Source organism: Archocentrus centrarchus, chromosome 4 (genome assembly GCF_007364275.1).
Source record: "Archocentrus centrarchus isolate MPI-CPG fArcCen1 chromosome 4, fArcCen1, whole genome shotgun sequence".
NCBI lineage: Eukaryota > Metazoa > Chordata > Actinopteri > Cichliformes > Cichlidae > Archocentrus > Archocentrus centrarchus.
In genome coordinates, this window is record NC_044349.1 from 24,602,863 (window position 1) to 24,623,307 (window position 20,445).

Genomic DNA, 20,445 nt, shown 5'->3' on the forward strand with positions numbered 1-20,445 from the left:
CGGGCAAGGTCTTTTGGCATAGCCCGGTGAGTGACAAAATACTCCACATCAGAAGACGAGTCAGAGAACTCCTGTAACTCTGGAGTCTCTGGACTTTGGTCTCTTTGGTTTTTCTTTTGAGTGAATGCTCTGGTCCTGGGCCTGGCAGGTGGATCCTCAATCTGTTTGGTGAGTGGCATTCTCACAAACTGTCCAATAGGTAGAAGGTGGTCCCTATGGATAGTCTTTGTCCCTGGCTTTCCATCCTCCCGTTTGATCTTGAACACAGGTAGGTTGGGCAGCTTTCCCGTGACAACATAAGGTTCAGTACTCCACTTGCTTCCCAGCTTATGCTTTCCTCTCAGACCCAAGTTTCGGAGTAGAACTCTGTCACCAATCTCGAGGGACTGAAAGGTAACTCGCTGGTCATACAACCGTTTGTTTCTCTGGTGCCTTTTGTCTGAAGCCTCCGAGGCTAACTTGTAGGCTTGTTTCAGATCTTCTTTCAGCTTAGTGACATATCGGGTGTGGCATGCATCCTCTAGGCCATCTGGGGATGTTTTAAAACACAGATCAACAGGAAGTCTTGCCTCCCTACCAAACATTAGATGGTAGGGTGAGTACCCTGTAGCGTCACACTTTGTGCAATTGTACGCATGGACCAAGTAAGGAACATGCTGGCTCCAGCTATGTTTCTTCTCACGACCCAGCGTGCTAAGCATAGAGATCAGCGTTCTATTAAACCTTTCTGGCTGCGGGTCTCCTTGCGGGTGATAGGGAGTAGTCCGTGACTTGCGTATCCCCATCAGATGCAGTAGTTCCTGGATCAGTCTGCTCTCAAAATCCCTCCCTTGATCAGAATGGATCCTTGATGGCAGCCCATAATGAACAAAATATTTCTCCATCAGGGTCTTAGCCACTACTTGGGCCTTCTGGCTTTTAGTTGGGAAAGCCTGAGCATACCTTGTAAAATGATCTGTGACTACCAAGACATTAGCTATGCCCTTGGAGTCAGGCTCCATGGAAAGGAAGTCCATGCACACTAGATCCATTGGCCCATGGCTGACAATCTGGTGCAATGGAGCAGCTTTCTGTGGAGGGGTCTTATGAGCAACACACTCTCCACAGTTCCTGATATACTCTTCCACCTCCATTGACATCTTTGGCCAAAAGAATCGGCTACGGAGAAGGTCAATAGTTCTCTCCTGCCCAAGGTGTCCCAGATCATCATGCATAGCTCGCATGACCATCGGTCGAAACTCCCTTGGAAGGACAAGCTGAGTGACCATTTCTCCAGATGGTTTCTTACTGTAACGGTACAACAATCCATCTTTCATGGAAAGCTTTCCTATTTCTCTTTTCAATCTCAATAACTCTAGATTCTTTGACACTTCATCAGGCCACTGTCCATGCTTGACAGCTTGGATGGCTGGTCCAATGGCTTCATCTCCTTCTTGAGCTTTCTTGAGACTCTGCGTTGACATGAGCTCAAGCGATTTCAAGTTCATATGCATTGGATATGCATACAGGTCAGGAACACACTGTGCAGATGCCCCTAGCTGCGCGACATATACAGGTGTCAAATGAGCAGCTTCTGGTACACAGACTTGCTGACAAATAGTCTTGACACCAGACTGCGGTATAGTCACCCAACCGTTGTCATCCACATCTGGGGTGTTCCGTGACAACAGGTCGGCGTCGATGTTGTGTCGACCTGGACGATACTGGATGTCAAACTCATACGTCGACAGGGCAGCTAGCCAGCGATGCCCTACCGCGTTAAGCCTAGCTGTTGACAGCACGTACGTAAGCGGGTTGTTATCGGTACGTACTGTGAATCTTGCCCCACACAAGTAGTCGTGGAACTTGTCGACTACTGCCCACTTGAGAGACAAGAATTCCAGTTGGTGTATGGGATAATTTCTCTCAGCTGTGCTCAGCTTTCTGCTTGCAAAAGCAACTGGCCGCAGGCCTTCAGGGTACTCTTGGTAAAGTACTGCACCAAGACCCTTCCAGCTTGCGTCCACATGCAGAGTGTATGGCTTTTGTGGGTTGGCAAATGCCAAGACAGGTGCATGGGTCAGGCAATGGATAATCTGGTGGAACGCATCTGTGCATGCTTTGTCCCATCTGTCTCCAAAGGGCTCTGACTCTTTCAAGTAGACTTTGTTGACATCAGGGGCTTGCTTCTTTCCCTTTTGGGTAGGAGCATAACCCTTGGTGAGCTCGGTCAACGGTCGAACGATTGCAGAATAGTTCTGGATGAATCTTCTGTAATAGCCGCAAAACCCTAAGAACGATTGCAGTGTCTTTAGGTTTGTTGGCATAGGCCAGGTGGTAACAGCCTCTATCTTGTCTGGATCTGGGGCAACACCGTCAGCAGACACTACGTGCCCCAGGTACTTGACTCTGGGCAGACAGATCTGACACTTGTCGACTGAAAGTTTGAGTCCTACCTCCCCAAGACGATCTATGACCTTGAGCAGTCTCTCTTCGTGCTCTTCAAGAGTCTTTCCGAAAACAATCAGATCGTCAAGGTGTCGGGTTTTTTTGCGGCTCTCTCCCCCTGTTGCTCTTACCAGGCGGAGGGGAGACCAATGGAAGCAAATGCACCTTGAGAAAAGCTCCACACTTCACAGAAACTCACTGGAGATGAGCAGGTTTCGTTTCCAGGATTTATTGAAGCACAAAGTTAAACAAAGTTCGAGATAGCAAAAAGTTAAACAAAATACAAGAAAGCAAAAGTTAAACAAAATGCAAGAAAGCAAAAAGCCTCCCGAGAGTGAGCGCCTTGGTGCTGTTATAAGGTGGTAGAAAAGCAAAGAAATAAACGTCCAGAGTTTAACAGAATATAAAAACAGAAGCCCTCTCGGGAGTGAGAGCCTGCAGCCGCTGCAAACACGGGTGAGAGGAAGAGCAAAGAAGAGCGCTCCCTCCCAAGTTTGCCATGCCCTTATATAGCCCAATCTCACACCTCCTGCAGCTGTTATCAGGGGAGGGGACATATTAAGATGCTCCTTTAAGCAACAGTTCCATGAATTGATCTCGGGGGGGCTAGCAAAAACCCATCTTTCCCACGGTCCGAAATCCAGGTGCGCCTCCGCCCCTCCCCTCGGGAGAAGCTGGGTCAAAAGTGCACTGTGTAAAAGGTGAAGCTCCTCACAAAGGTGGGGGCTAGCATTACTTAATGGAAAAATCCCAGGTTGCCTGCAAAGCAGGCCTCAGCATTTTTACCTGTCTACAGCATGCAGAGCTTCAGTGTGTGAGTGACAATATAGGTGACAAATAATACATAATGTGACCATTAATTAGAGTGTGTGATTAATATATATAACAATACATGATATAAAAATATTGATATAAAATACTGATGTCATCAAGATAAAAATACACGACATTTCCCCCTTTGATGCCTACTGGTATCAACACAAAGTATTTTTATCAAATCAAGAGTAAATATTTGTTTAAACAAGGTGAACATTGCAAAAACACTGCGTGAGCTGTTTTTATTGATATAAACATTTGCAAGCTTCAAACTAAATCTTCTCACTCACATGGTGTGCTCGTCACTCTGGAAGCTGTAATAACAAACAAACTGATCTTACCAACACAGCATCCTCAATTGCAGTGCACACCACACAGGTCAGAGGCACCTATACTTATGGGCACAAAAGATAAGGCACTCGAGATATAGTATATATGTGAAAACACAACAATAGCGGCAATAGCAAAGACAATTTCAGTGTTAGACAGACTTCAGAACATTGTCAGCATCTTTTAGACGATCATTCAGTCCTCATGATGTTGTAGCATCTTCTTCAGGCTTCTGTGGGGACCACTTCCTCCATTCCACCTGTTCCCCCTTCGTTGCTCTAAGCAAATCGTTGATGATCTTCAATTTCAATTCTCAGCAGTGAGCTTCTGAATCTCACTGGTTTGCTCTCCATCGACGACCCTGGCCGTAGCCAACTTACTGGTGACAAAATCAGTGTCACTGTCGAGCTCTGCTGCTTCATCCTTTAGCTGACTTGTTTCACAGACTTGGTTGCTTGAAGATGCATTAAGCACTTCCTGAACTGGGGGACCTCTCAGATCCCCCTAGTTAGCGTTGTTCCCGGTGTACCTCGTGCCACGGGTGTTAGGAGGCACTGGCTATCTGCTATCATCAGAACTCCCACTGGCTGGGGAAGCAGCTCCCAGGAGTCACGTAGGTGATGTCATCATGTCGTGAAGGCCCCTCAAACGACTTGGTTCCAATCCAGGTGGCGTCCTCAGCCCACAACGCGTTCTCGTCGAGATGGTTCCTTCTGCTTCCAGAAGATCTAAGAAGATCTGGGTCCGTGCTGGATACCTGCTCTGCTGAGTCTCCTCTCTCCTTTAGCCGTTCCACAACAGGGCGAGCCTTCGCTGGTCACGGATCTCAGCAAGATTTTCTCCAATACGAGGCCAGGCTCGGCAGCCTCTTGGCCGGGGGAGGCTGAATGGGACTGTCAGAACCTTATCTTCCATTCAGGTTTTGTTGTTACTGCTTATAGCCTAAAACATAAGATTAATAATATCCATAACATGCAATGTTAGATCTTCTTGAAGTAAAGCACTCCCTTTTCTCCCTTCCTTCTTATTAAGTTGTTTTTATATTTACACTTCTCTTCATTTTTATGCTTTTATAATGGGTAACAGAAAGGATGGCATCTACAGTTGTTATCTTACCTGGGGAGTCCTTGCCATCACACGGTAGTGTATTTCATAAGGCAGAAGTCTATTTTGCATTATCATGTACAATATTTCATGCAGTTACCCCTTGTAGTTAATCATTTTGGTTGTCATATAATCTTTTATCTTTCAAATTTAACATAGGTTAGAATAATACTTTGACCCAAAGCAAGCTTTGTTTGCTTTACAGATGGACTTCTAAAGCAGATAAGCATCCATTATATTTGTCTGATAGGAGTTTCTTCTGTTCATTTAGGACAGTATCTGTCATCTGTATCCCCAAACAATTATGGGGTTCCCCAGGGTTCTCTATTGGGGTCACACTCTCTTTTCTTTATATTTGCTTCCTTTGGGTTCCACTTTTGAAAGGCACATCATTGCCTCTCATTGTTTGGCAGATGAACTACAAATATACTTATCTTTATAATCTGACTGCTTCTGCTTCTATGCAGACACTAGTAAACTGTCTTAGGGATATGTACTCATGGCCTGGAGACAAACCCTCTTAAGCTGAATAAAAACAAAACAGAAATTGTTTTATTTGGACCACCCCACCTTGGTTGGGTATGAGAGCGCTATTGATCGTTTAGCCTCCTATTATCACTCTGTTATGTGGAACCTTGGTGATTTTTGATGGTGTTTTAAAACTCAACAAACACACCAGCCCTGTTGTTAAGAAGAGCTTTTCCAATTAGTTAAAAATGAAGACCTTTTTCCCACACCATGACTTGTTGAGAGTAATTTATACTTTTGTTACTTCTTGTTTCAACCTAGTTATAATTCTTTATATGTTGGATGTGATCAGGTGTTACTTAGTTATTTAACTGAACTTTTGAAACCCTATATTCCTTTCAAAGCCCTGCGGTCTACAAACCAAGTGCTCCTCAGTTTGCTTCAAGGCTGAAGAGCAGAGGCAACAGAGCCTTTACAGTGGTGACATCTGATCTCTGGAGTGATTTACTCTTTCCCATGAGAGTAGCCCAAATTCTTATTCTTTTAAAAATTTAAAAATGTTATATTTGCTTACATACAGATTTAACTGAGTTTAGTACTCTGGGTTTTACTGTGCTAACACAGCTTTTCTTTTTTCTTTTGATTGATTCTTAGTATATATTTATTTATTGTTGGTTTAGTGACTGATCAACTGAGCATGTTTTATATAAACTATACTGCACTTAGCTCACTTGAGATTGTTTTAATATTCTATAACATAAATTTTAAATTAACTTGATGCACCCAAGCATATTATCATATTTAGACAAGAAAGACCTCACTTTCTGCACTATGTTACCTATGTGGAGCGGTATTAATACTATTATTATTGCTAATGACATAGCAAATCATCAGCCTCACTTTCTAATTCCTCCAACAATTATTCCCCCTTGAGGCTGATGAGTGCTTGACCATAACTTCCTACCTCGGCTCCACTGTCTGTTCTCCAGCTTCATGCTGACCCCCTCTGTATTCAGATTACTTATGTCCAGTGAAGTGTCACCCTTTAGTTCTCCTCCTCCTGGAAAGACAAAGTTAGCTCTGACCAGGCTATTCCCTCGATCACACCTTTGACATCTCCTGGCCATTTGATTTTAAAGTAATGGCCACTGCACTGGGAAGCTGTAAAGCATCAATTAACTGCAACACAGCCTCTCCATATACTAGAGGATTGCCTTCAGCTCTTGTGAAATCCTCTCTATTTCTAAATATTAGCATTAGCATGACAAACCTCATTAACCTAGGCTGAATCAATGTACAAATTAAGTCTTACCTGTAGCCAGTGTACAAGCTGCTGTTAAAGCTTTTTGATCTGAGATCAGCGATGAACTCAGCAGATCAACCTTCTGAGCTTCTAGAGCAGAAAAACTTACACCTGCAGAATTAAGTTAAACAACTGTGCAGCCCACATTACAGCCACACTCATCCCTAAAGCAAGAACCATCCAAAAGCAGTGTTAAATCAGCTGTAATAAATTCATTATGCACATTAATTTTCTCAGCTCCTGAATTTGTCAGTCTGTGGCACAATCATGAGGAGTCCATTTTGGAAACAGGGTTAACATTATTACATCTTTAATAGTTCAGGGGCAGATAATCTTACCTCCTACCCCGTAGTCTTATTTGGGTGATGACAAACCTCGGGCAAAAAACAAAACACACAATTGATGTGGCGTACAAAGAGTTACAGGATGACCAGGAGTTAAAATCCTAGTTTCTGAAAAACAAAGTCTGCTGCCATCAAACCTTGATAGCAAGGTGAGAAGCCAGCTTTCATGTTATCCAATTTTATATTGTAATAAGGCAGGAACCGCTTACCTACTGGGAGATCCTGCGTAAGGGCAGCTCTTACCTAGCCCCTGCTAGTAGCCACATATAAATGGAAAGGTTACGAGTAATCTGATTACCCAATGCCAGGTCAGATTGCGTGTCCTGCTTCAGTGCATCAGATGTTGCTTCAGCTCCCACCGACCACTGCAACTAAGGATCAGAGTTAGTTTGTCCTGCTGCTTTATTGAAGCAGCAGAGATGCAGTTTTAAACACATAGTCACAAATCCACCGTCTGCTGAATCCTGTCATTCCCAAACATGTCAACATTCACCAACCGTTTGCGGTTGTCAGGTTTTAATCACAGTTTCTGATTGAGAGAGAACAATTAGCGTCCTCTGTCCACCAAACTGTCTTCCTAGATATTCAGTGGTTTGTTAGCACAATTGCAAGAATTCTTCTCATTTTGTTCTTTTAGAGGACGACAAATCAGCTGCATGCTGTGAGACAGTACTGAGAATATTCAGATACTGCAAATCTTACACTAAAATTTGGTTGAAGATGTTAGGGCTGTTAATCACAATTATCACAGAATGTACTAAGTACTAAACATAAATACCACTTAATATCTGGTGCACTGTTAGAAAGCAAAGATATGGATCAGGAACCACAGGTGTATCAGAATCTGCAATTGTATCAGTGTGTAACTGTCTGAATTTTGGTTTTAGTGTATGAGCCTTAAAAGCACTCCAGCCTTCAACAGCTCATCACTATTAAGCCTGATAGCTTCAATGGCATGTGACTTAAATGAACATTGTCTAATTTAATAAGGTAATTTGACCTCAGGTTTCAGCTCAACTGTATCAGGCTGGACAAATTTGAGCCTTCCCTCATTTCAAGGATTCAAGGATTTTTATTTGCCATTTGTGCATGGACCGAGGTCCAGACACATTGGAATTTTTGCGCAGGGCTCTCTCGTAGTCAGCCAAGTATACTGCGTTGTTTCGCTCAGTTGAGATGGAACCTGTTTCAACAACTACTTATGTTCAAATGATAATTGAATTTGATCTACACATGTTTATCTAATAAACTATCCATTCACACTTCAATCATACTTGGTGGTGGGAAGTGTTTTGTCCTTAGAAATGTGCATGCATTTATTGTGTAGTTAGATTCCCTCTAAAATAAGCTTTGTCTTGTTAAACATCAGTGCAGTACATGAGAGTATGTCCACGAGCAATCAGCAATGAGATGTGGCCCAGCATTTGACACTTGTTACCAGTTTTTCAGTCCATCAGGTGCAGCAGCCACACCCTGTGGAGCAAAGTAGATGTAGTCACCAGTAAAAATGAACTGATCAACAAAAGAACATTTTTCTTCTTACGTTCCCCTATTGATCAGCTCATCAAATCACAGTCCATAGTCTTTGGACTCCAGTTTCTCATCAAACAGTAAATGTAGAGCAATCCGGGCTCCTCAGCTCCTCAGTCTCCTCCTTTGCATTCGTACCCAGAGCTCCCACATTTCATCCATCGTTCATTTAACATGGAGTCTTCAGTCACTGGCTGCAACCAAACCACCTCAGGTTGAACCCAGACAGTCTCTGTGTCTGTTGGCACATTATCACTCTGTGTGCTTCCTCAGTTGACAGTTTGCATACAGTTCATCACTGTTGCACATGATTTTGCTTCTAAAGAACACAGAATGTCTTTTCTCATAAGACTTATTGAAATGTCAGCTTACTTAACAAATTAAAGGATACGTCAGGTTGCTCCTTTTCCTCTTCAGGCCTCTCTGGACCTCCTTATGGCCAACAGGCTATTGGTCTAGCCCAAGAGGTCATGTGGCAGTCTCTCTGGAGGTGACCTGTGAAGTTACCTCTAAGCAGGTTGTTCCTCTGTTGAGTAGGCTGAGTGAGTCCAAGCAGCGGTCCTGGCTGTGACAGTTCTCTCCTTCCTCCGCGCCAGGTCACTCTGCCTCTCATCTGCTTCTAGTTTCTCCCTCTCAGGTGTACAAGTCCAGATTGTCACCTTGATTAACATGCATGTATACAACAGGCACAGCAGATTCAGTTAGAGTGTTAAGAACAGTTGATGCAGGGAATCCACCCGTTACCTGTGTAGTGCTGACAGCAGGAGGAGCAGGCTGGGTGAGCGAGAAGAAGCTGCAAGACTCTGAGCAGTGTTAGCAGTCAGCACTGCAGCCTGAGCCTCAGTGTGCAGTTATCAGAGGTGTTTAGCCTTCTCCTTCCTCTGATTGGTCAGCTCTCTCAGTCTCTCCTCCGTTGGAATGTACGCAGCCCTTTTGTTGGACTCTCCTCCTCCGTCAGGATTTCTCCTATCTTAGAAGAGCTCTGCTATCAGGATACTGCTGCCTGAAAAACTCCACTATACAGTGTGTTTCATCTCCAGTTTCACATCATCAGGCAGGTTAGTCTGGAATACTCTGCTCAGCTCACTGGGATGTCTCCCAAAGAGCTTAAATGTCTCAAAGTGCAGAGCAGCTCCTGCAGCATTTTCTCCAAAGGAAATGATGACTTACTTGGTTTTTGTGATGTTGAAAACAGTCCATCAGCCAGTCTCACCATGTCCATAAGCATCCATGGCTCATGGGTAGACACACCTCACCCCCTTCACGGTGGAGCACATAGACACATTGCGCTCCCCCTCCTCCCATTCAGGAGGTAAGAGTTCTTGTGTGTCTGGACGTCACTTTGCTGGCTGGCCGTCTGGTGTATTATCTTCCAGCCTCTGCTCCTGCCTCCTTTGCAGGAAGGCCATCCTCATCCTTGTCCAGCTGTTGTTATTGTTGTTGTTTAGGAAGGTTGCTGTGGAGACCTGCAGCGTCATCTGTAAATCATCTCTGGACACAATGTTAGTAGAAGAGAACAGATTGCATTCTGCTCATGTACTCTGCTCTTTATCTTCATGGTTTTTTGTTTAAAGGTCCACTTCTTGTGTGACGTCACTCACTGCAGTTTGCTCAGAGGACATGCTTCTCAAAAATGATCTTCAAGCACTTAAAAAATAAAGTGGAGGCATTTTCTGCCACAATGGGGCAGAGAAAGACACTTCAGGAATTTTCCTTTTTTTTTTTGTTTCACCTCCACTTTATTACATCGTTTTTGTTTACCATAAATTTTGCTTTAATCTATTTCCCCTCTATCATAACCCCAAAACCACTTTCTATCAGTAAACACATTCTCATCTCTATGTCACTCAGCAACATGCCATGTTAAAAGATACCAGGTGAAAGTCAGAGATGGGAATCCATCATTGTCATTGTGCATACACCACACTCCTGGTTGGAGGTGGATATTACCGTTTTATTACCGTGTGCATGGGGCTGTGGATCACCCCCCTGTTTTAGAGGATCTCCATGGGTTCCTGCTCCACACTCGCTCTCTGAGAATAACACAGTGTCCACTGTGAAACAATAGCTGTCTCTTCTGGCTATAATTTTTACTCAAAGAGTAATCTCTCAGCACCATCAAATCTATTTAATTCATTTGTTATTTATTTTAAATGTGTTTATTTAATAATTTGGTAAACTTACAGATTTACTTCTATAACTATGTTTGGAACCAGGCAGATATAGAGCAGAGAGGTCATTACAACTCAATTTACCCCCTTCATCTAAACCCTCCGGTATTCAAAGAATGTGCTGAGGTGAAGACATCATCTGCACTGAGAACACTCACACAAATATCCAAAACAATATTTCCCGAGGACCAACTTACAGATTTTTCTTTTTCTAGGAACTCCTTTTGACTTCATCTTGAATTATGTTTTAAATTAGGGTTCTTGTGAGGTGTCAAAGCTTCAGGTTGATCAGCTGGGTGTCCTGCAGTCTCTCAGACCTGTTACACAGAAGTGTTTCTAATAATCAGATTATATTTTTTCTAAAATTCCTTTATCTCCTCAGAGGCTCAGCTGATATTTTATCCTCTCTAATCTATTCTCACCACTCCTTTACCTCACTCACACCTACTACATTTATATTTCCACTTCAATCTATTTATTTTAGGCTTAGTTTGTGTCCAAGCTATATTATTATCATTACTATTTTGTTATTATTTATTATTCATACTATTGTTATTATAGCTATTTTATTTAATTCTCTCTTCTTTCCTTTTCTCCCAAATATTTTAACGTTTATTTCCCCTTATTCTTCCAAGTTTAGGATTCATTCTTACCCATTCTCTTAGGCTTTTTAATTTTGTTCGACTCTTTTTCTAGTTAATGTTACTTATATTATTAGTTTTAATCAATCCAATTATTCTATCAGAGGTTTTTCACTTTTAAATGGGTTATTCTTTTATTCAAATGTATTTAAACTGTTCCTGTTTTCCCCTTTTGGTCTCTAATTTAACACTTCTAGCCCCTCCAGATTATCTACTTTTAAACTTTTTACACTCTTCAATATTAACTTTAAACCTCAATGATTAATTTTCCTAGTTTGCACTTATTTCTCACAATTTTATGCAAACTTTTCATTCACCAATTGTATAGAAAAGCAGACAAGCTCTGCTTTTAATATACACACCAACAGATGTATGCTGCTGCAGGCTGAGGCCTTGCAGCCCGCAGCAGGTCCATCTTCACAGATCACTCCTCCACTACACTGACCACCAGTTCATGAACACATCTATTAATTTATTTGATCTACACTCCGATTATTTCCCAGTTATTTTATTGTTACCATTACATAATGTTATCTATTATTCTACTACGGCTGTTAGAGATTTTATTTACTTTCCCACTATCTTCTAGTTTTCCCCAAGTATTTCCTCCCTTATTTTTACCAATTTCTCCCAATTGTGTCACTTGTTCTCACTGACCTATTTTCTAATCTGCTTCTTTTCAGCTGTTCTTTTGACCAATATCAAATTTAACATTGTTTGAATGACTTCTGGCTCCGGCAGGAGCTTTGTTTTGTTCACAGGGCTATTTTTATTTGAGCTCCTCCCGATTATCCTTAACCTATTACTGGTTATAAAGTTACTATTAATCCCAATTCATAAATTCCTTATTCACATATACACAACCTTTTTTCTTTTAGAGCAGAGAGAGAACTGCCCAGCGACAGCTCTCTCTCTCTCTCTCTCTCTCTCTCTCTCTCCCCCAAACTCCCTGCCTGCTCGCACACACACACATCCCAGGCTCTCCCACACACACACACACACATCCAGGCGGGTAGACACACACACACAGGTCTGCAGCCAAGGCCTTTGCAGCTTGCAGCAGCCTCTCTCCTCCTTCTCCCACAGCAGGTTATATTCTTGAAGCACAATTTACAGCAATAACAAGGATAAATGAATTATACTTTTCAAAAGCAGAATATACAGCAGGGAATAACTACAAGCCCAGGCAATATGTACAAAACATTACTTAAACACAACTTAACCAAGTGGCACCACTTATCCAGTGCCTGACGTCATAATCTCCCAGTCGGACCTCGATGTCTTATTATCAAAGGTTTCCCCCTTCAGAGAGCTACCCCTAAGAGCTTATCTCGATCCGCCCCTGGTTGTCGACCCCGACCGTGGACCCCCGCTCGTCAGAGCCCGAACCTTTAGCGGATTCTGATGAAACGTGCGGTAACCGCCGTGCGACTTTCTGCTAGCTTCCTTTTTTTCATACAGTGAATCCTCCAGGCCGAATCTTCAGTGCATTGTTACCGCAAAGGTCTCAAAATACTAATCATGGGACCCCCAATAGCTTACTTCCGATACACGACCTGGGCAGTATCGCCCGCGGCAGATAGCAGCCTGAGCTCGTCCGGCCCAAGATAAAGGTTTGGACCGGATAATTCTCAGCGGTAAATCTCCGCGAGGACCTATCACTTTATTCTCTTCAGCGCTTCTCAATAAATACCACAGAACAGATACGACAAGACGAACAGACAAAACAAACACCATTCACAGCTGCGATCTCACACACAACACGCATTCATTCCACTCCAGAGTTCAGCAAAGCAATAAAAACCCCAGACACAACACCTGCTCAATCCAGGAGTCTCCTTTTATCCAGATTAGACCATTTTAGCTCAAAATAGCCGACCACAAAACCCTTAAATTTTACAAATTCTTTATCCAGAGCAAGACAGCTGTTTTATTTTGAAAGTGTAACCAGGAACTTGGGCGGAAGTCTCAGTCACCCGGACAACACCATTGTTGCAGAAAACTGCTTTACTTACTTTTGCGCGCTTTTGGTGTTCTCCGTAGCAACGTGAGGCTCCGTCCAAACCCTAGGTACCTCTCCAGCTGTTCTTATCTCGGAGTCCTGCCGCGGTCGCCAAGATGTCGGGTTTTTTTGCGGCTCTCTCCCCCTGTTGCTCTTACCAGGCGGAGGGGAGACCAATGGAAGCAAATGCACCTTGAGAAAAGCTCCACACTTCACAGAAACTCACTGGAGATGAGCAGGCTTCGTTTCCAGGATTTATTGAAGCACAAAGTTAAACAAAGTTCGAGATAGCAAAAAGTTAAACAAAATACAAGAAAGCAAAAGTTAAACAAAATGCAAGAAAGCAAAAAGCCTCCCGAGAGTGAGCGCCTTGGTGCTGTTATAAGGTGGTAGAAAAGCAAAGAAATAAACGTCCAGAGTTTAACAGAATATAAAAACAGAAGCCCTCTCGGGAGTGAGAGCCTGCAGCCGCTGCAAACACGGGTGAGAGGAAGAGCAAAGAAGAGCGCTCCCTCCCAAGTTTGCCATGCCCTTATATAGCCCAATCTCACACCTCCTGCAGCTGTTATCAGGGGAGGGGACATATTAAGATGCTCCTTTAAGCAACAGTTCCATGAATTGATCTCGGGGGGGCTAGCAAAAACCCATCTTTCCCACGGTCCGAAGTCCAGGTGCGCCTCCGCCCCTCCCCTCGGGAGAAGCTGGGTCAAAAGTGCACTGTGTAAAAGGTGAAGCTCCTCACAAAGGTGGGGGCTAGGATTACTTAATGGAAAAATCCCAGGTTGCCTGCAGAGCAGGCCTCAGCATTTTTACCTGTCTACAGCATGCAGAGCTTCAGTGTGTGAGTGACAATATAGGTGACAAATAATACATAATGTGACCATTAATTAGAGTGTGTGATTAATATATATAACAATACATGATATAAAAATATTGATATAAAATACTGATGTCATCAAGATAAAAATACACGACAAAGGTACACTAGCACTTGCAAGAGGTTCATGTCTCCGACTGCCTTCTCCATTAACCTCTGAAAGGTTGCCGGAGCTCCTGTGATGCCTTGCGGCATCCTCTCAAACTGGAAAAAGCCTAACGGACAAATGAATGCCGTCTTCTCTTTGTCTTCTTCAGACATGGCAATCTGGTAGTAGCCTGAACGCAGATCAAGCACAGAGAACCACTGACTCCCTGTCAAGGCATTCAGTGCGTCCTCAATGCATGGGGTGGTGTACTGATCTGGTACTGTTCGGCTATTCAATAGTCGGTAATCTATGCACATCCTGACAGTGCCATTTTTCTTCCGAACAACAACTATCGGGGATGCATAGGGACTTCTTGACTCTTTTATGATCCCTGCCTGTAGCAGCTCTTGTAAGTGTCGTCTCACATCTTCAATGTCGGCTGGCGCCAATCGACGTGATCGTTGACGGAAAGGCCTGGAATCCGACAGTCGAATTCTGTGCTCCACCCCTTTTGCTAACCCCACATCCCACTCATTCATTGAGAAGACATGAGACTTCTGGGTTAGCTTCTGACGCAGCCGGTTCTTCCATTTTTCGGAGATGGGAGAGTCTCCAAAGTTTATTTTGCTCACATCAAAGTTGGAGGGAGCTGTCTCTTTCGGTGGAATGGTAGAAACTGAATCAATGTGAAACACACTGCCAATCACTGTTCCCACAGGTATAGAAATCTCTCTTGTAGACTCATTCCTGACTAGGACTTTGAACCTATTAGCATCTAATGCCCCACTGGGCATTACCATGGGAAGGATGAACACGTCAGCAGGTAGAGTGACTGCTGGTGAGGAATCCATCAGGAGGATTTCCTGCTGAACAGGCTTCTTCAGTTCCACTTTGCACACAACTGGTGCATCACCGTGTGGTGGTACAGTCAAAGGGCCTGGACCCATCCATCGGACACGACCAGCCTCGTCGTCATCCTGGACAGGAACAGTAACGCCTTTGAGTACAGGTTGGCCTTCACTGACACAAACACGAAGGCCCAGGGCCCGTGTGACATCAACACCATTGTCCTTGCATTGGTTCACCAAGCGTCTGACATGGCTAGCATTAGTACCTACAATGACAGAGGTATTGTCATCAGCTCTTGGACTAGGGCATATGAGGGCAAGGACAGTTACTGTCTGAACAGTTCCTAGCACCTCAGCTGGATACTCAAGGTCGACTACCACGTATCCAGTGTATGGGTAGCTAACACCTGACTCACTTAGGCCCCACAAGGATAGACCAGATACTGGCTGAATGGGGATATCAGACAAGTATTTCTGGTACCAGTGTTCAAAAATGATTGTCACCTGGGAGCCACTATCCAATAAAGCAGTACAGGGCTGCCCATTAACTTTCAGTGGGACCAGGCTAGGCGGCCCCACCAGCCCATCTGGAATGCTCACATTTTCTGGCATGTCTGCAGTACTATTCTCGACTGAACAGTTCATTGTGCTAGCAGGGGCATCACCAGATGATTTGTTGGTCTTAGACAACTTCAGGGCTTGAATTAATCTCTTGATAACTTTAGCCTGATTTTCCGGATTTTGACATTTCCCTGCGAAATGTCCATTCTCTCCACACCGATAACAAAAATGTTCCTCTGAGACTTTGAGTGATCTCTGTGGAGAGCTAGCAGCTAGCTTTGATGTCTTTACGGATGAAACAGCTGCTTGTGGTTCAGCCACATTCTTTGTGAACTTCTGCTGCAAGTGCTTTAACTGCTTTTTCAATGCAGTTATCTCATTGTCAGGACTGCACTCACTGGCTACAGCATTACGAGGAGTCTGATCAGTGCTAGCTAGTGTGTCTCGAACTGGCTTAGACACAGCAGCAGCAACTAAGGACCTGAGCTCCTTCATCTCAGACTTCAAATTCTGAAATTCAGTCTGCTTGTCCACAACTTCCTGCTTTACATATGCACTTTGCACAACAGGATGAAGCTTTTTTCTTGAGGCCTCATATTCTTCCTCTGTACGAATCTCTTTTAACAATTGGAGAAAAGAGGGTGGCTTATCTTTTCTCTCCCTAAGCCGAAGATTAATCAGCATCAGATCAGAAGCGGTAGCACCACGCAACAACTGATCTAGCCTTACTCTGTCAGCACAACCAGGAGGAAGGCCACCTCTCTGTACGACCCGGTTTAACGACTGTTCTAGACGTCTAAGGAAGTCAGAGAGCCTCTCAGTTGGTTGTTGCTGCAACAAACGAAAAGCAAAATACAACTCCTCACCTGTTTCTGCTATTCCAAAAGCATGTTCAAGTGCCTCCAAGCAGGTTTCAGGGCTAACGTCAGGATTGCCAGCGCGTGCTGCTTGGACAATCTCAAGCGCCGGGCCCCTAAGACTCTCCATCAGTCGCCGTCTTTTCTCTTTGAGGGAGCAATCACACTCTTCCACCATGAGCCGTGCTTGGCTCAACCAGTGGTCAAACTGCTCCTCTCCAGCCGGGGTGGGCAACAACCCCGAAAAGGTTCGTAAGCGGCGATAGCTTCCATGCTCACTCGAAGACTTGCTCTTGTCAAGTATCTCACTCACAGCTCGCAAAATAGCTTCTGTTGACTTAGCAACAGTATCTCCCTCTGGGAATAATGTGCACTGTTCATCTACAGGCTTATCTTTAGCCTGCTGTGGTCCAGATGACCCCTGAGCTTGTGCACTAGCTCGAAGACCTTCATCAACTGTGACCACAGACCACGGCCCTCCCCCATCAATGGGGAACACCTCAAAGGGAACCATGTCTCTCTTTACGGCCTCCTTGCATTCACACAAGACAAGAAATCTGTTTTGCCGTAAACTTAGTGTTCGGCCTCTGACACGAACACGTCCCAGACTCTTCACTGTTTGCATAGTCTCCTCAATAACTGCTGCAGTTACATCTTCTTGCATGAGCACCAAGACTGCATGAGCCTCATCTACTGACTCCCCTTGGCACCAACCCTTTAACTCTAATACCAACTCGTCTCGAGTTCCCATGTTAAAGAGAAAAACTTTTCACCATTTACGGTTTCAACAGAATACTTTTCACAAGATAATGCACAAAAAACAAGAAACCCACACAATAATCCTGATCCCAGCGGTGCCTCCAATTTATGTAGCGCCTCTCTAGTGCGTACAGCTATAACGAGAGGTGGCTAACCTGAGTTCTTTTAAGTATTCACAGAACCTGGGGTTTCTCTACGAAATTTAAATAAATGTCCCTTTAAACCCTGCATTGACTAATACACTTATAATATCAGAACAGTCAATAAACACACCAATTAATTGAAAAATATATAGAACATTTACTTAGCAAAATAGAAGGAATTATTTACATATTCTGTTCAGTTTCTTTTGAACCAATAAATGCATTCAACATTCAATAAAAACGTCAAACTTAAATATCTCCTATGGGCCCCAATAATTAACCTACAGCCGGCAAGAAAACAAAATAATATGATACTCCAGTCCAATCGTTGCAGGCCTGAACGCTGCTCGGGAACGCTGTAGCCTTAAACAAATGGCCGTTTCACCTCAAGGGCAAAATAAAAAGCGGTACCTTTTGCTGATGGAGTCAACCACTCACACAGTCAAGGACGCAGGAGAAGAAGATGAGAAGAGGTGATTCGCCTGGAAGACGAGGGGAAACACGCAGCAGACGATGCAGGCACAGCCCTCACACACAGCGCTGACCAGCTCCGTCGGCTCTCTGTCCTCGTCGTCCGCTCACAGCTTCACGCAGGCTCTGCTAATTGAGTTCGCGGGTTGCTAGCTTCTTAGCATGGCACAGGCGAAAGCATTAGCCACTGTATTAGCAGCTCACTCGGCTAACGTCAGTCCTCGGTTGAGTTTTCCACTCAAACTCACCAACTTCACCACCATTCAGGTTTTGGAAAAGAGTCCTTGTCGAGCACTTTCACTGAACGATGATAAAAGCTGGCTTAACAGTCCGCAGTGTACACCTGCATCTCTTTCGCTCGTCTCTCTCTCTCACTTTTCTCTTGCTCTCTCCACCACGTATCCCTCACGTTTTCCTCTCACCTCATTTCCTGTCCATTCACCGGAGATGTGATCACTTCCCTCACAAAAGGTTACAGAAATAAAATATACAACTTTTGTCTTTTTCTTTCTTAAACAATTTTAAACGTCAAACCTCATTTGCTGTTTAACGAATTTTTAACAAATACCATTTACGAACTATGAACTTATTTATTTCCGCATACATTACATGAACAGATTTTAACAGGGTTACACAAGAGTAGCAAACACTTCAATGGCAGATGTCCGACTAAGATAAAAGCAGGTAGGTTTATAAGGATAAAACTTGGGGAGCTAGAAGATGACACGTCTTACCCCATGCTCGTTAAACCGGAAGTCCTGTTGGTGCACATCTTGCTGGCGCATCTGTGACCAAGACAGCAAGTCTTTGTGATTTATCAAGAGCCACGGTATCCAGGGCAATGTCAGCATACCACCAAGAAGGACGAACCACATCCAACAGGATTAACTGTGGACGCAAGAGGAAGCTGTCTGAAAGGGATGTTTGGGTGCTAACCCGGATTGTATCGAAAAAACATAAAACCACGGCTGCCTAAATCACGGCAGAATTAAATGTGCACCTCAACTCTCCTGTTTCCACCAAAACTGTCTGTCGGGAGCTCCACAGGGTCAATATACACGGCTGGGCTGCTATAGCCAAACCTTTGGTCACTCGTGCCAATGCCAAACGTCGGTTTCAATGGTGCAAGGAGCGCAAATCTTGGGCTGTGGACAATGTGTAACATGTATTGTTCTCTGATGAGTCCACCTTTACTGTTTTCCCCACATCCGGGAGAGTTACAGTGTGGAGAAGCCCCAAAGAAGCGTACCACCCAGACTGTTGCATGCCCAGAGTGAAGCATGGGGGTGGATCAGTGATGGTTTGGGCTGCCACATCATGGCATTGCCTTGGCCTAATACTTGTGCTAGATGGGCGCATCACTGCCAAGGACTACCGAACCATTCTGGAGGACCATGTGCATCCAATGGTTCAAACATTGTATCTTGAAGGCGGTGCTGTGTATCAGGATGACAATGCACCAATACACACAGCAAGACTGGTGAAAGATTGCTTTGATGAACATGAAAGTGAAGTTGAACATCTCCCGTGGCCTGCACAGTCACCAGATCTAAATATTATTGAGCCACTTTGGAGTGTTTTGGAGGAGCGAGTCAGGAAATGTTTTCCTCCACCAGCATCACGTCGTCACCTGGCCACTATCCTGCAAGAAGAATGGCCTCTGACCACTGTGCAGGACTTGTATATGTCATTCCCAAGATGAATTGACACTGTATTGGCCGCAAAAGGAGGCCCTACACCATACTAATAAATTATTGTGGTCTAAAACCAGGTGTTTCAGTTTCATTGTCCAACCCCTGTATTTGCTTTAGATAATCAGCCTCACTTTGCTCTCTTGCCTTGCTCTCTTCATAAGAAAGCAAAGGACTGGAGTTGACAGGCTTAATTTGGGATACATGGAACGCATTGTGAATGCGCATAGACCGGGGCAGCCTGATTCGGACAGATACAGGGTTAATAATGGACACAATCTCAAAAGGACCAACGAAGCTAGGGGAGTGCTTCTAAGGTGCCGTTTACACGAAGCCGTTTTCACTGGAAACGGTGTCGTTTTGATGCGTTTCAGCCTTTCGTTTACACGATGGCGTTTCAGAAACGATCCGCGTTTACACGAGGACATGTGAAACGATGAAAACGATGTAGTTCCCATGCCAGGCCACAAGTTGGCGTTGGTTTTCTCTTTGCAGTTTGTTTACGCAAGACGCGCATGCGTGGAGTGACACAGTAGGTAGTGCGGCAAATTGTTCATTACTTACAAAACGGCCAATGTGAGAGGTTTTGTGTGGACAGATGATGAGGTTGGATCGCTGCTGCACACAACGCTGAATTACAAAACGGTAAAAACACAGGAAAAGCATAAGAAGCACTCGTGAATCCGCGAGTGCTGTTTATCAGTTTGCGCGTGCGCGAAAAACTGGCCGTCGCAACCATAGTGCGCATGTGCGAGTCGAGCGTTTTCAAATCACCCCGGTTTCAAGTGTTTACACGAAAACGCAAGCCGGTGCGTTTCTGAAACGCTCCACTCTGGACCCCGTTTCTGAAACACATCGTTTTCACTCTGTTGTCGTGTAAACAGAAGGGCGAAACGCATCAAAACGACACCGTTGTCGTGTAAACGCAAGGCCGAAACGCATCAAAACGACACCGTTTCAAAATGAAAACGGTCTCGTGTAAACGGCACCTTAGACTCAGAGCGGAGAAGAACA